Consider the following 16,660-nt stretch of genomic DNA (forward strand, 5'->3'; position numbering starts at 1 on the left):
ATATGAGCTGGCACGACCGAGTGTTGGGTGGCAACCTTTGACCAGGCGCGTTGCAAAGAACAACACTCACTTTTGGTTTCTTAAAAGCCCCCTGCCTTCATTTTATGACTGCCTAAGTTTGTTCGTCGACATGCAATTGCAACACAAACGTATAAAATAAGAATTACGTTGGTAGGACAGTACTGGGCACGCATTAAACAGACAGTGCCTGAACGCAATTATTGCGTGGAGTTATCTGGCAGAGTACGAATACTACTTAATGTGGCTTTAAGAAGAGGACTGCTCATAAAATGGCGCTATCGTTTAACAGAAATAACGAGAAAAAAATTACTCCCACCTCCCCTCGCGGGAACCCCTGTGTAGATGCGACGCATAGGGGGTTCCGTTGTTGTTTCCGTTAGGTTGATTCTCCCATCGCGTGAAACGTGCCGTGAACCCCCTGCCGCGGCTATGACGCAACACAATCCAACAAAATACACTTTAATCCAATCCAATCCAATCCAAATTCAAGCCAATCCAATCCAATGCCCCTCGCGAGAGAGTGTTCGCTATCGGAGAGGAGAGGGGGTGAGCGGCGGAGAGCGCAGCTCGCGCGGCGAGGAGGATGGGGGAGGGGTGTGGACGAACAACGACAACGCCGTATGGAGGGACAAGGCGAGTGAATGAGATGCCGTCGCATCTAAAAAAAACACACACAGTCGCACTCTGCACTTCTGGTTCGACGTCACAAAGTTGCCCTAAAATTGCTAATTAGTACCGTGGCAGTCTCACTTCCTCCATGTAGGCCTGACCTATCTATATGAAAGCGCCTTATCAGCTGTTTTCGCGTAACGGTTTTCACTTACTAATGGACAAGGTATAAAAAATGTGTTCACACTCTCATTTCTAAGTCCATCACGTAAATGCAAGAGCCTTCATTTTTGCGCCTCGTGCGCGTCTTAGAGCCACCCGGAGATGCAACTTTGCCACTGCGTCCTACGGTGAGTTCGAGACGAATAGAACCACGACTGGCCGTAAATATTTTCGTATCCACCTGCCTTCGTCTGCGGAAGCTATTAACCCACACAAACTGCTGCTACACTTCATTGCATGGCAGCACTGGATTGATGACGACGTGCACTCCAGAATGACATCATTGATAATGTTACCTATCGGAGACGCCATCACTCGCGCAGGAACTCTGCGGCGGTCCGCCTACAACGCTTCGTATTGTGAGCCCCCATGCGGTCATTCCAAATAACGCGTGTAGCCCTCACCCATGTCTGCCAATGGCTTGTCACACCTCTACACTGCTTCCTCGAACACATGCCAGGCACGCGAGGGAGGGTAGTGCGCACATAATTTCGCAGGAGCGGCTGTATTCGTTTCAATTTCGCCTTGTTATCTAGCAGACGCGACTCGCGCTACGTTATGCTTAGGTACAAACGTCCCAGGAGAGCCTCAAATTCCAACGAATTCAAAAAGAGCCAACTGTTGGCTCTTTTTGAATACTGTTGAACAGTATTTAAATTGCTACAATGATTAGAGAGATTGATTAATTGATTCATTGTGGGTCTTAACGCGCCGAAACTATAGACATCATGGGGCGCGCCGTAGTGGAGGGCTCCGGATTAATTTGGACCACCTGGGAATCTTTAACGTGCGCCGAAATCTCGTTTTCACCTTTCGCCTCCATCAGAAAAGTGGTCGCCGCGATCAGGAATAAAACCCGCGGCCTTGGGCTCAGCAGCACAACGCATTAGCCACTGAGCTGATTACAAAAATTCTCGCATCTCCACGAAGTGAATCATGACGAGTGGGCGAAGCACTGGGGATCGTTCTTACCGTAAATCACCCGTGGCATTGCCCACTCGCGCATGTGAATGAGTGATGACGCGTGTGCACAGCATTTACAATTCCAATCCAATCCAATCCGACACAATTCAATTTAATCCAATTCAATCCATTTCAATCCAAATCTAATCCAATCCAATCAAATGCTCCTCGCGCATCCGCAACACTGTGTACACGGACGCCAAACCCCGGACAAAGCGAGGTCCTAAGGTGCTTCGCCCCTAAAAGAAGACATCTTTGCCTGGGGCACAGAGACTAAAAGAGTCCCCGCCGGTGGACTTCGTCACAACGCCCCGAAATTAAAAATTTGGCAAATGACATGACACAGCGTACGACCAGACGCTAAATCGACGGCAGCAGTGGGGCGTAACTCATAGCAAGACGTCATGCTCGCATTGACTGATTTCCCTGCACAAACAACATTTTACAGCTACCTTTGTCATGCACCACGCTTTCGCAGTTGATCGCAGTGATCGGGAGTTTTTTAGTATTGTGGCGAAGCTGACCCACGTGGATGAATTAGAGTGCAGGAGCAGCCCCCCCCCCCCCCTCCCCTCCCCTATTTTTTTGCTCCAGAGCACATTGAAGTTGACCAATAGAACGGGCCCGAGGCTGCCTTGTTGCAGAAGGAGATTGGGGCAGTGCGTCCATGCGACCCTGCAAAGCTAAGGCTGAAATCAGATCTGAAGCTAGCAAGACAAACCCATGTCGTTGCCAACTAGGTTGCCAAGCATCCAAACACAATCACTGCAAAAACATCTAGTGCTTCAACTGCCAGAAGCCCGAAAAGTAGCGTCTGCGACGCGTACGCTGACCCTAAAAGCAAATAAAAAAGCTCACGGTATCCTCGAACGAAATATCGGTCGGACACAATAAAGTGTTTCGCAAAACGTTGAGCAAGCTGTCTTGCAGACAAGCCTGCCATTTCTTTTTGTTTATCTATTTATTTTTCTTTTGCCACAAAACATTTTCGCGCTCTACTTGGTTCATGACAAACTCAAGGCGGACTGGACCAAACTTGACGGGGAAGGGGGGCGCAATGGGAGGGCACGTCTGGTCGTGGCGGGCTCCTTTTTCCCCTTGTCTCGTCTGCACGAGTTCACGGTGACATTTATCTTCATCCACAGCGACAGAGTTCACCCAGTTGAATAAGTGAACAAAATCTTTTGCTGGTTTTTCCCGAATATTAAAGGCTGCTGGAGTATGAGGGGAGGGTCACCAAGGCTGAAATAGACCCTCGTTGCGCGCAGCATATAACACCCGAAAACGTTTACGGAAGGCGAAAGGATACTTGGGAAGGACAAGCTTCCATTTAGAGCAACTATACGGTGCCCCACTTAATGGAAAAAAGCTCGCGTATGCGTCCTATATTGACCGCACGACCGACGCCAGAGAAGGGCAGTATGTATTCATCAAGGAACTCAATTTAAAAACGACGGGAATAAGCGGTTGGCCCTCCTTAAAGGCAGCGTTTCTTTTCCCTCGCGCGAGCTCCCTTGCCGTTGTCTGAGCGCAGCGCACTCACGCCATGTCCCCGCCGTAACGGCCCGAATAAAAGCTCACATCTTCTTCATGGCTCGGGCGTGCAACTAATATTGCGCGGGAAGCTTAACTGCCGAGCAGCGGCAACGACGGTAAAAATGAACGCTCGAAGAGACTGCTGGCGGGACGCGAGTCAACTACAGCCACAAAAGTTAAGCTGCTGATGCTTCCTCAGTTTTTGTAGCGTTTCTTTCCAATGCAAAGGAAGCGAAACAGGGAGAAGATAAGGTAACGCGAGTGGCTGAGACAGAGGAGCTGGGGAGAATATATATGCGCCCTCTTAGCGCGCAATTACCTGCCCGACCGCTACCCACGGCGACTCACACCTGCAGCACAGCCGCTCTCAGGTTGCCCCTTAATGGGCATTCCTGCGAGGCACTCGTCGGGGCCTAATGGGAAGCGCCGGGCGTGGATGGGGGAAGTGCCCCGCCTCGCTCTCGCCCCTGCTTATAAAGATTACCCGCTAGGCCTGCGCGCGTGGCAAGCCGCCGAAGAAAGCCGATTCAATGACCGCGCCGCGCGAGTTCTTGTAATACTAATGACAAGCCACGCTCGGAAGGACGGCGGGAAACTTTTTCCGCGGGTGCGCGATCTACCGATGGGCCCGCAATGGAACACGCAGACGACAGCAAGCAGCCGAAGACAAAGAAAGAAAGCTCGTGTCACGTCCCGAGATGTGCTGCCGATGGCCGTGCGAGCTATGCAAGTACGACTCCTCAATTCGAGGCCAAAAACCGACCAGCTGAACGTACTCTGAGTACGTCGCAAGTCTACCGTACACATCCCGAAACAAACAGGGAAAACAAAATTGCACAGCTGGTTTGCTACCTACTATGGAGCACTATGGCGGCAACGGCGCTGTCGCAGTCCTTGCGATCAAGCTGAATAGGAAGTGCAAATTAAAGTTTATACAAGCCTACGCACCAACGTCCAGCTACGAAGATGAGGCTGTGACAGTGCCTACGACGACGTCGAATCGAATCAGCAATGTATGGGGTAAGCACTCAGTACACCTTGGTGATGCTAAAATTTAACGCAAAATTAGCATAGGAGCAAGTAGGCGAACGTGCATCAGTAAAATTTGGAGTAGCTAGTCGGAATAGCCGAAGTGACACAATGGTTAGATTTACGGAGATAAATAACCTGAGGATAACGAATAGATTCTTCAACGAACGAAAGAACATGAAATGGACACGGAAAAGCCCCACCGGGAAAACAAAAAACTAAATCGACTTCATTCTAAGTGCCAACCAGGTATTGTGCAGGACGTTGAGGCGAAAAGCAAGGTCAATAGCAGTTATCGCGAAATGGTGAGGAGCATATCTGAGAACGAAAAGGACAAAACAAGCAAAAAGAAAGAAACCAGATCGACTTTCACTTAGCAAGAGACGGGACGCACGAGGCTAGAATAATGCTTCAGGACAAATTCGCGGCATTAACCGGAGAGGGTGAAGATAGCGAACACTCTAAGGCAATCCCGTGTGTCATAGTATGCTGGACACCGTCATTCGTCGAAATTTCATAATTGGCTGCCCGGATTGGTCGATTAATTGCTTTGTAGTGAAACTGAAGAACGACACTGCCTTAGAGTGTAGACACATCGAATGACAACCTAACGAAGATAATCCCGGAATCAGGGTGAGGACCTAGAAAGAAACTGGAAAACTATCTCAGAAAACGAAAGAACTCACTGAGAAACACTAAAATACTGTCACGTATTCAGGAATGATGCAAGGTTCTCGTACGTAATTAGTTTATTGGAGAACGTATGATCTGCAATAAACTATAAGTCAGAACAAACGCCAAGAAGCAGTCGAACAGAGCGACGTGCGCAATCTATAGAGTTGGCAAATCGAATGCCGCGGCGTTTGGTCTGCTAGGAGCGAAGTCATTTCTACAAACATCGACTCAGACCGAGAACATCGTCCACCAAATCAGAACAATCCAGGTGACTTATGAATGGTCTCCACTCTTTCCCTCTCAAACAAGTCGACCGGAAGCTGACGCCCCGCTTTCAGCACAGAGCAAGACAACCGTGTGTGTCCAGGCGCTGCGAGAAAACACATAGACAAACAATAAAACAAAGCCCGGTTCGCGGAAAGAAGAAATGGTCAAGAAAAAAGGAGCAATCGAACTGACGTAGCTGTCAAAATTGATTTAAAGAAGCAAAATTAGTGACATTAGCCCTTGCAACTTTGCAAAGATTGAAGAAATAATTAATGGAGCAGGGGGTTAAGGCAACGAAGAAACAAGTTCGCTATCAGGAGAGATAGAATGCCCTGAGAGACAAAACTAGTACCGTAATGAACAACATGAATGAAGTAATGAAAGTAGAAGAAAGGTTTTCTTCTGATTTGTACTCTAGCAACGTGGAAGTACCGAGAAAACCATCTTGAAAACACGAAGAAATCGAATTTAAGGCTGAGCAGACCTGCAGAAAGCCTCCCCCTCTTATTAGGTAATGAGATACTAGCACAGAAATACAAATATCTGACAAGTCGGATCCAAATCATGAGAAAAAAATCAGGTGCAGAATTGGTGTGAACTTCGATGCGTTCAGCAAGCAGTCTGCAATAACGAATTAAGTAACGAACTATGCAGCAACGAAGTATGAGTAAGCACTATGCAGTAATGAAGGGGTAGCCTACTGCAGCACTCTGCAGTGGGCCACCCCTGCGACTAAAGAGAAACGTATACATCCCGCGCGTACTCCAGATGAGGACTGACGGGGAGAAGACTTGGGAGCGTACTATAAGCACCGAGGCAGGAAACCGAGGTCAGCCCAACTAGCCATGCAAAGAAGGATGGCAGGAGGCAGCAAACGAGCGTCTTGGACTGTCGGGCAAATTCGCGCGGAAAACAGACGAGCTAGAAATTAAGAGAGAGAAGCGGACCTGGGTCGGGTATGCCATGCAGACAACTGACCACCGGTGGAGCACCATGGTAACAGGGTGGCTACCCAGAGGGAGGACCAGGAACAGAAGAAGACAAATTTACCAGGAATTAATTCGGTTGCGAGTTTATGGCAGAGGCGACCGTCTGATCATTATCATCATTAATAAGGAGGAGCAGCATGTCGCCAGAAGTGAGCATGTAGCGGCTAGAAACACTGTATACTTTCGTTGCCGATTTAAACCCGGAATGCAGTCACTTTATCCTGAGCAATTTCGGCCAATTCAGGCGTATTTTCCATAGAAAAGTGCACTCGAAAGTACCATTTCCCTCGGTCCATCCTTCCCGCCCATTTGCAGACGTCGGCTACGACGACACGCCGGGGAGCCGGCAGGGCGAAATTTATTGAATTACCAGTTTAACCCTTGCAGCCTGCGTGGGAGCAAACAAAAAGTCGGCACATTCAAAATATTCAACCACTGTGACGTCATTGCGAAAGCTGGCGCTGCAGCCGCGGACGGAAGTTTTCTCTTCCTCCACCCATTACAGATAAGCTACGGCTCTAGACTTGCATTGAATAGTCGGATAGTTGATTACACGAGTGAAAACTGCAAGATGCAGCCACAAATAAGACTCGAACAAATTCGCCTCATCCTCCCTTTCAGCATTAAACAGGTGCGGCTGCGCGCCTGATGCCCATTACCGAAGTGTTGGGGGGCGAGAAGCCTCGGAACGATAGAGAATTTATGGAGCTGGAATGAAATATCGAGAACTGAACACGCGGAGCGAAATCGCGGCCCCCAGCGCTACCCGCATCCCGCTGCGGCGAGGCGATACCCAGCGCGAGAGCGTGCTGCGCCGCGCGAGGCCTGAAAGATGCGCTCCATCAGCCATCCTTTTGAATTTAGCGCGCTCGCTTTCAAGCGCAGAAAAAGAAAATACTCTACCCTAACAAAAATTTCCGCGAAAAGCGCTGCATTGCGTGTTTATTTTGACGCCCTACAGACATGAATTCTATTGAAAAATTTTCGCTAGATTCGCTCATTAGTACGTTGGTTATTTTAGTACAGTTGTTGACCAATAAAATCATAGAGAAATGCTGTGAGCCGGTTCACGTGAACTTGAATGACAAAGTACTTAGTTGTTGAAAAATTCAATATTTCACGTTTTAATTTTCTGCTCAAGTTACGTGAAACACGCGTTCCACCTCAAAAGAGACAACTGATAGAAACCTGTAAGCACAATTTTATCGCGCTAATGGTCGGCAGCAAGGAAGGAAACTTTCCCTCTCAGCTAAACCTGAAGAAGCCTTGGCATGAACGGTGCGCATTGTTATTTTTTTTTTCGTGACTTCTGCTGCTAGACTGGCAAAGATTCCATTTCCATGCAAATGCAGCTTTAGTATGCCCAGTTTATTCACGGCCAACTTAATGTTTCTGGTAAAGTAAAAACAACGCAAGCGTAAGCGAACTTAGATAACTTGAAAAACGAACGATGCGTACAATAAAAACCTAAATTTTATTTTTCAAGGTTGTGCATCATACCTCAAAAAGTGAGAGCTAGCAAAAGAAGAAGAAAATTTTCAGCCATGGGCTAATCCGTTAAGTGTTGCCCCAGTGCGCCTCCGATAAATCGTCGTTTCACGCAAATTATCATGTTAAATGTGAGAGATAATAAATAAAGCAAGATATCGTAAAAATACCATTCTCGAATTAATTATATAGAACAGGCTGGACTTCGCCCAGTGAGCTGCTTCTCTTAAAATGTTATTAAAACATAAATGAAGGAAAGAGGCGTTCAGAAGTGGTATTGGTTATAATATTTTATTTCCCCTCTGCTAAATTTCTTTCCTCGCGTAAAAAAAATAGAAAGGGGTTAAAAATGGGGAGTGGAAGGGACAGAGTTTAATGTTGCGCATTTTGATTGTATTGCACGAGTATGATACTTGGTTGTTAGCTTTTGTAATTGTATTTTATCAATGAAAGCTATGTATGCATGCTATATTTGACTGTATGGTGTAAGATATTATTTGCATATACACTCTCGCTTCGAGCACAATAGTTTGTTTTCGATGATTTCTTGTTTGGTTCACAACAACGTGTATTTGTGTATTGGTCTCTATATGTGACGCCACTGCTCAGCGTGGTTATAACCTTATTTCGCCTTATCCGAAACAAATTGTCTTTAAATTTTCTCTCGAAACACGCACTAGAACAGAAACAAATTAACGGCCGACCAAATATTGTGTAAAATATTGGTTAAATTGTTTCTTGCGCGTAGTATATGACATGTGACGCAATTTAACTGTAATGGCAACATTTGACCGTACGTTGTAGGTTTCTGCTTACAAATATGTTCAAAATAAAAAAGAGCTCCATGGCATTTGAGGACGGAACTGCAGAGTGGCTGAATGAATCTCAGTAAAGCACGACCAAGCACGAAAATCACCATTTTCCCTCTTGCTGAATGCTGACGCCTCCATGTCAGCCTGCGTGTACTGCTTCGATGACAAAGCGGCACTAATGACAGTTGACAGAACCACAGTTCAACAACGAAAGCTTAACTACGAGAAAAGAGAGACGCATGTGGCTTTTTTATTATTGAAAAGCATTAAGTTTTGCTTGCGCTGGCAGATTCTCCCACGTGGAATTCTGTTGACGCAACGAAATTAAAGAAAGAAGAATTGAAAACGCGGTTATAGAGTGTGCGGATAAACGAAGGGAAAACAGAAAAAGGTGGGCAGCCTCAATATTTATGTTGGTTGGGTATGCATTACTGAGGGCATTAAATAAGCCAAGCAAGCAGGTTTGATATTCATATGCCGTTACTCAAAGATTGACTAACGGCGTCTTCGAGATTTGACTCAGAAAATCACTTGCAGCGAGTTTGCGCCGAATAAAATAGGAGGCTTGTTGTTTTGGTGAACGCTTCGGCTGCGCAACTTCATCGATCGATGGAAGGCACGAAGCGCCTTCTCATAATTGTTTCAGACGCGTGCGCAAAACGTTTGCGTGCAGACGTTAATAGTGGATGAGCTCCACATGAATTGTCAATACTGGGAGCCGAGCACAACTCCACTGGTCGTGATGAGGGAATTACACCACGATGCCGCGGTTCCAGTGTTTGCCTCACCTGGGAACAGCGCTCTCTGATTCATCGGAACCGGAAAACAGCGTTGTCAAATAGCTACACGGGGAGTCAAGAAACAAAATTCCTCGGGCGCATAAGTTTGCTTCCGTGGTTTCAAGGCGAAAAACTAGCGATTGTCAAATACTTAATTCCTTTACTATTGAACCATGTTTGCGTCTCTATTTTTTTTTTCTTCGTTCGTCTTTTGACGCGAATCCCTCCGACAGGCCGTCCTTCACGCCGCAGCCCCACCACAGTCAGCGCTCTCCTCCGCGCGCACCCGTTCTACGTACGTGTCGCCACGTGCGCCTGTCACTGCGCACGCATCAGGCCAATTCTTGCATCATTCTGGCAGGGGGCCGGGTTAACGCTGTGGCTAGAGCACTGTTCTGGCGGCTCGGATCCAAATCCACACGAACCCAAATTATTTTCCCTTTGCAGCGGCGGCCATTTTGGCATTACTGATGTTGACGCCGACAACGACTACTAATACGGTCACCTTTTCACTTCTGATGGGACACCTAAAACTTTTTCCTTAAAAGCTGCCCAGGCCTTATTCTTATCCTGGCAACTGCGCCAGCGCTGACTGCTCCAGTCTGCCTCTTTGCCGTCTTATTGAGGGATTAGCTCTGCGAAGTGAGTGCAGCCGTCCAAAGGTACGCCAACGTATAGCGTCGTCACGTGCGCTCGAGACTGGCCCTTGACCCAAAGGTGCGATATCTAATAAACGCAGGCTCGGAAAACCGACAATGATATATTTATACGTCAATAATGCGGCTCCATAGCTAGACCACCGAAGAACGGACTGGCGCCAGGAGAGGCAGCCTCAAAACTAGCGGCGACAAGAATACAAATAATTACAGACGAGCGGGCAAATTTTCCTTGGGAGCGCATCATATTTTGCGGGGGAAACATGGTCAGCACAACTTGCCGCAAGAGAGTCAGTGCGAAATATAAAATGCGACGGCGGCTGTTTTGCTTGTACATATTGAGCAGGAGGAAGCCGCCGGTGCGGCGATTTCAAATTTTTATTATGCCATCGATTTCTCCCTTGCCGTAAGTACGCACGTGAGAATGCATTGGCGCGCAAAAAAATGTAAAGGCGGGGTGTGCAATTCATGGTAAATATCGCCTTCTAAGTTCTATCCTGAACATAATGTGCTACCCGCAGTTCGCGGACCGCGTATCAGTAGTGCAACCTACTGAATTGGTATACAGTATATTAAATTACAGTCTTCTTTTAGACATCTCGATATTTTATTCTTCATTGCGTCAAACAAGAAGTTCTGCTGTAGGCAACCTTAACCTGGCACCTGTTAATAATGTGTACGGGCCGCGACTGCTACAGTTCATTGGGGCCAAAATATGGAACGATATACCCCAAGAAATAAAAGATTCAAAAAGGTTCAGTTACAGCATGAAAATGCACTTTTCTTTTTATGACACTAATTTGCATAGAACGATCGCAAAACCATCAGCGCAAGAACAGAAACCCAAGAACGATCTGCAGTGTATACCAAACTTGGTCGGTCATCACTTATAGACTTTTGCTTTACATCAGCCGCCTTCGGGTAAAAAGTATTTCGCTGGCAGGCAATCGATATTTCAAAGCACCCAAATGGCGGGCTTTGCCATTTTCTTCTAAGTGCGATGAGAATGCCATCAGTATGGGTAACTGCAGTCGTAGCCCAAATCAGCGTGATTCATATAGTATGCAAAGTTTTCGGGAGCCATGAATACGACATTCTTCCTTCTGCGATGCGCATATCAATTACGAACGATTTACTCGGAATTAGGACGAGAGTACACGTTCCACTTTTGGCCTGTTTTCATGGGGATCAGCAGACAGGAAAAAAAAAAAGTCCGGCACAAGCTGATTGTGAAGTGCACATAGATTTTTTTTTCGTATTTTTGTAACGTTCGCTCTCCGGAGTTACGGTTTTCTAAGTTGTTTAAAATGGAAATGAGCTGTCAACGCATGTCCTCTCCAGTGCTCCTGTCCCGCATGCCTTACAATGGCCCGCGAGATGGCTGCGTAAACATGGCTGGATTCAGGAACCGCTGTAGCGAATAGCAGCACTCCGTCTTTTTTTTTTTTTTTGTAGAGGCATTGCTGTCGAAGGCACGTACAACATTTGCAATTAATGTGAGAACTGAAAAGGGCTTCTAATTGGGGTCAAAACATATAAATACCATGAGTGTATGCGACGAACTGAGCTGGTTAAATTTTCTGCTGAAACACGCCTTTTCAATCTTGTTTCACTCACTTTCTGAGAATTCACTGTGTTATCACAGAGTGGGATGTTTTTTATTTGCACGTACGACGCGGAGTCCCTTTACGACAACTCCATCCTGCTCTACGCCCCCGTCCGGTAATAACGCCGCGACAGCTATGGCCAGAAGCATCGAAGACTGCTGCTGAGGGCTGCCGCCCAGCAGGTGTGCGCTTGTGATTCTCGGTTACTCTGCTGGCGCGTACGTATACCCGAGGAGGAAGGATTTTATCTCAGAATTCGATGGCCCGCGTACACAGGCTCCAAAAAGAGATTCCTGCGTCTCTCATGGGACATTATCGTAGTTGTCATTACGACCGCCTTCTCGTCAAGCAGAGAATGAGCTGCTCCTGCCAAAAGTGACGATGCGGAATAATGAACGGGATGAGGATCACGGCGATAACGGTCAGTGACGGTCATCCCACCATTTATTAATGTTGGAAGAATGGGAACCTTATTTTTACAAGTGGCGTAATGTTTGAAGCTTCGGAACGCCCGACATTAATGTGGCGTGACCCACCCCTCTCCCCACAAAAAAAAAAAAAAAACGACGTATACCTTTTGTTTTTTATGCAAGAAATTAGATTAGCGTGCTTTAACGGCGGTTTCGTTTGCGGTCATGTTTTTTCTTTAATCGTCGTACGCTGGGAAAAGCTGTGAGCGAAGCCAGTGCACAAGTTTGCACCTCCCGTTGTTCCCGTAGCTGTGCAGGCTTTCAAGGAAAAGATCACCTCTAAGAGGTGGGCAGCATTAAAGAGCCTCAGAGAACAAGTCACGGCACAGTGAGAAACCGCATGGACAATGTGTCGCAGCTACTGGCGCGTGGATGAGGTTGCCCAAAGCAGGAGTTGTTTCCCCGCTCTGCGTCGCCGCGCACCGGCTGCGCAAAGAGGCGAGGGTTCCAATTCAAATGAGGGTTTCACGCGCCGAAGCTAAAAGCCGGTCGATGAGGCGCGCCGCGGTGGTGGGTCTACGGGTTAATTTAGAACACCTGGGGATCCTTGGCGTGCGCCGATACCTCGTGCGTGCGAGGTTTTTTAATGCGAAAGCATTAAACGGCCCATTGAGCGGACAGGCCGCGGGGCGTCAGTGTTGTCCTGCGTCTGGCGTAGGTGGCGGAGCTTCCATTGACTGCGGCGCGTTCCATAGCGCGTGCTACGGAATGAATTAATAAATAAATTTGTTACACATGGACGGCACTCTGGCCGGTTGGGGAACCAGGGCAAGAAGTTAGGTGTTAAGGGTCGATGAAGTTCATGTTCTGTTGACGAAGTGAGTCTCCTTCACGATGGACCACAGATGCGGCAGCACGTCTTTGGCATTATTCTTTGGATACAGCCAATCCTGCAGAGATGTGACGCCAGGAGGCTTGTGTCTTATTCGGATCTCTTCCAGGACCTTACATGACCACAGTAAGCGGTTAATTGTCGGGCGACCTTGGTGGCACAGGGAGCACTGAAGATGGTTTGGTTGGACTCTTGTGTTCTTGTGTTGGCGGTAGTGTTTCCAGCGAGCTAGGATGTCTTCTGTAAGGGCGTAACCTGTACCGGCCTTCTAAGAATAACTTGTGCAGCTTGTGGGATGTTGCGAAGTATCGGGTGCAGTAGCTCGGGAATTGTTGATCTGAGTTTTTTTTTTTTTTTTTTTGCTTTCTTGTCGAATAAAACCGGAGCAAAAGCATGGCGCGGGCATTTGCGGAGTAGCGTAAAAAAGCGGAAAACATGCCTCTGGTTAATTAAGCCGGTTTGATCTGCACAGAGATGAGCGTCGTCCGGCGTTCAATCGCACATTAATGTTTTCCAATTACCAACTCGGAAGAAGTATAGGTGCGCTCGGAGTTATTTTTTTTTCTACCTCCGCCAGAAAAACATCCACCCCGACCAGGGATCAAAACCCGATACCTCGTGTCAAGCAGCGCAATGGCTGTCCTCTGAGCCGTCGTGGTGGTTTGGAGGTGCGAGAGAGGCTGGGGAAGGAACTCTGAACTGCGGCTGATAGTCACGATTACTACCTTAGAGGCTCGCAAAGGGCTGATCATCGTCGCCACCTGGAGAAACGCAGTAATAAAGGAGGCAGGTGGTTCGTTCTATTACACTAAAAAAAAAAGCAAAGTGACCGGCTTTCGGGGACGGAGTCTGTTAAAACAAATTGTTTTCGCAGACTTAATCTTGAAGGTCAGAGAGGGTTGTGCGCAAATCGCTGCGTGTGTAAGTAATAGCAGAGTCCTGGTAATAGTTTCCCTGACCACCGAGGAATAGACTTTCTGTTCAAAATCGTTGCGCCTGTTTGTACACCTTGCCGAACCAGCTCAGCAGATGCAGTTTCTGTGATGCACCTAAGACCACAAGACATCAAAAAGTAAACACATGCCGCTTTTAGTCTAGGCTGTAAACAGAAGACTCTTAAGATATATCAAAATTTTACTCTGCGGGCCGTTCCTGCTCGACAGTATACATTAATGAATAAATGCGCGCCGCGCTGATGTGTGAGCAAAGCGTCCCGATGTCGCGGAAAAGCTAGCTTACGGCTTAAACCCCCATAGGAAAGCTGTATTTCTAGTGGAGACAAGATGCGACCCACTCGCGAGTGTGAGTGCAAGATTTCGGCGGCGTTACGGAACAACACACGGTCGAAAATATTCCACAGTCTATTGCCACGGAGCGCCTCACAGCCACGTCTGAACCATTTTTTTCGTCAGAAACATTTTTGCGGCCTCACGCAACCAGTAATGGGACTGTGAGTAGTATTATTATATCGAAAATCATGTGCGGATTGAGTCCGCCTTGGGAAGAAAAAATTCTTGGAGAATATTTAAATGTTTCGAATTGAAACGCGGGAAACACTTGAGCGCATTTCAATAAACGAGGTCGAGCCATACAGTTTCCTCTACGTACGACCGCCCGGAAACAACACGCGGAGCGAGTTAGAATTTAAAGAAATAAAAATGGAAGCAAACGACGCAGCATCTCCTCTTTTCCGCTCCCCGTTCTCCAAGGTCAACACAGCCGCCGTCGCCGTTTCTTCAATCATCACCCAGCGGCGTAGAAAAGCAAACGGAACACGTGTACCGCAAACAGACGCGCGTATCGCGAAGTTGCGCCGCATGAAAGGAAGAATGGCGATGCAAACGAACAGACGAGAGCGCCGGGCGAAATCTGGCGAAGTGAAGCGTCCTCGTCGCCGGCGGTAGGCGCGCGGAAGATGGGGGCAGCGGGGATGGGGGCGTGTCATCAGGACGAGACAAATGATCCTATGGCGTGATCGAGGCCCGGCGGCAGAGCTTCTCCTCCGGAGCGCCTCCGCACCGAGCCACAGGCGGATCGACCCGCACCCACCACTCGACCGCCGCCGAATAACCGAGACGTCGTCGCTCAGGTGCGTGAACGCGCCGTCGGGGAAACGCGTCTGCTGCACGTCACGGATGCACGCGGCTCGCTCGGCGTTCCGCTTTGTTTGTTCTCCATTCCCGAGCGCTCGAGGAAGCGAACGAGCTCCACCATCGCATCCATGCGGTAGCAGGCACCGTCGTCGCTCTGCCCTTCTCCGGACAGTGGTGCGCCTTGATTTTGCTGTTGCTGCTTAGGAGCAAATGCCCTCCGCTTAGGACGACGACAGTGCAGCAGCTGCATGTCCCATCATGCGGGGGAAAAGACGAGAAAATCATTTAAACTTCATTTAAAAAAAAAAAGAGGTAAAACAAACGGCAAGAAATACCGAGCGTTCCATTACCATTGTTCCTAGCTGCCCCTACGGAGACTAAATGCGACACTCCTGAGTGGGTTTATGGAATTAAAATGAAAATAAAACAAGAAAAAAAGCGAGCGTGTGTTACGGTACTTTCGCTGGGGAAACAGCAGTTTGTGCCCAGACTCCATGAATACTTGCTTTATCTATGTATTATTAATCTGATGATTGCGTGTAGGAACCCATCAGCGACGTTTTTGTGCATAGCATTAATTACGAGTGCGCAAAGCTTAGAAGCTTTTGGGTTGAATGTCTTTTACAGAATTTCATAAGTATTCCAGCCACCAGTAGTAATGTGTACATTTACCTTTGTTTTTATCTTCTGCAATTAAAATTATGCTTTTTTCAGCTTCGTCCTAGAATTTAGACGCTTAGACAGCATTCATATGAGCTCTGGATTTCAGGCACGCTGTTGGAAAGGGCTCTCGGATAACTTGGACCTTTCGGCTGCCTTAACGCACGCCTAAATAGTGGTAGCTGATACAAATTTAGTCCTGGCTTTCGAAAATACGTAACGTATACGCTCATCAAGCGCCAGAGAAACCGCGCAGCACGTTTCAACGAAGCCTCAAAAAAAAAAAAAAAAAAGGGTAAATGCCGGTTTTCTCGTTCAGCTCGCCAAATGCTCAAGCAAGAAGAGGTTCAGGTTTCCAATTGTGAAAGACCGAAACAAGGAACTAAAAAAGCGCGAAGATCAAGCGGCTTAATGGGCAATTCGGGAGTATAAAGCCATCTAGTTCTTGCTTATTATTTCTGTTCGATTTCAGCCGTAAGAGGAGAAAATGGGGCTAACAGTAAACCACTGAAAAGCGAGCCCAGCTTCTCTTGGCCGCCATGACGCGGTGTTTTTCCTCTTCCGAGGGCTTTGACGCATTGCATCGCACCATTATATGACACGCAGTGGTGGGGGGGGGGGGGGGGGGGGGGGGGGCTCCTTCCGCGCCCACAGACTCCGTCGCTCGTGCGCACTGCAAATCCCGACGCGAAACGCACCAAGTATAGCTGCAGCGTCTTTACCGCTGCACAAACTTTGCGGCTTTCGATGTACGGGTTACTGAAAGGCAAAAAAAGTCCGAGAGAACTTCGCGCTCAGAGCTTTGATCTTGATGATGAGGTCTGACGCACCGGCGCTACACAGGCGATGAGGTGCGCCGTAGTGGAGGGCCTCGGATTGATTTTGACCACCAGGGGATCTTTAAAGCGCGCCGAAATCTCGAACACGCGGGCGTTTTCACTTCCGCGCTCAG

At 47.9% G+C, this 16,660-nt stretch overlaps 1 protein-coding gene and 1 long non-coding RNA gene across 11 annotated transcripts in view; one reads left to right on the forward strand and one right to left on the reverse strand.

Annotated features, from left to right (window-relative positions):
- The window catches only part of LOC144148956 (inactive dipeptidyl peptidase 10-like), a 541,623-nt gene that overhangs the window by 126,122 nt on the left and 398,841 nt on the right, over nucleotides 1–16,660 (reverse strand). The gene's annotated exons all lie outside the window — the stretch shown is intronic.
- Nucleotides 14,208–16,660, forward strand: part of LOC144170009 (uncharacterized) — a 28,054-nt gene continuing 25,601 nt past the window's right edge. Inside the window, exon 1 of the long non-coding RNA XR_013322553.1 lies at nucleotides 14,208–15,044. This is a non-coding gene — a long non-coding RNA (uncharacterized LOC144170009). The remainder of the gene's footprint in view (nucleotides 15,045–16,660) is intronic.

This window comes from Haemaphysalis longicornis, unplaced genomic scaffold (genome assembly GCF_048455015.1).
Source record: "Haemaphysalis longicornis isolate Haplotype H1 unplaced genomic scaffold, Haemaphysalis longicornis Haplotype H1 scaffold_1, whole genome shotgun sequence".
Classification (NCBI taxonomy): Eukaryota; Metazoa; Arthropoda; class Arachnida; order Ixodida; family Ixodidae; genus Haemaphysalis; species Haemaphysalis longicornis.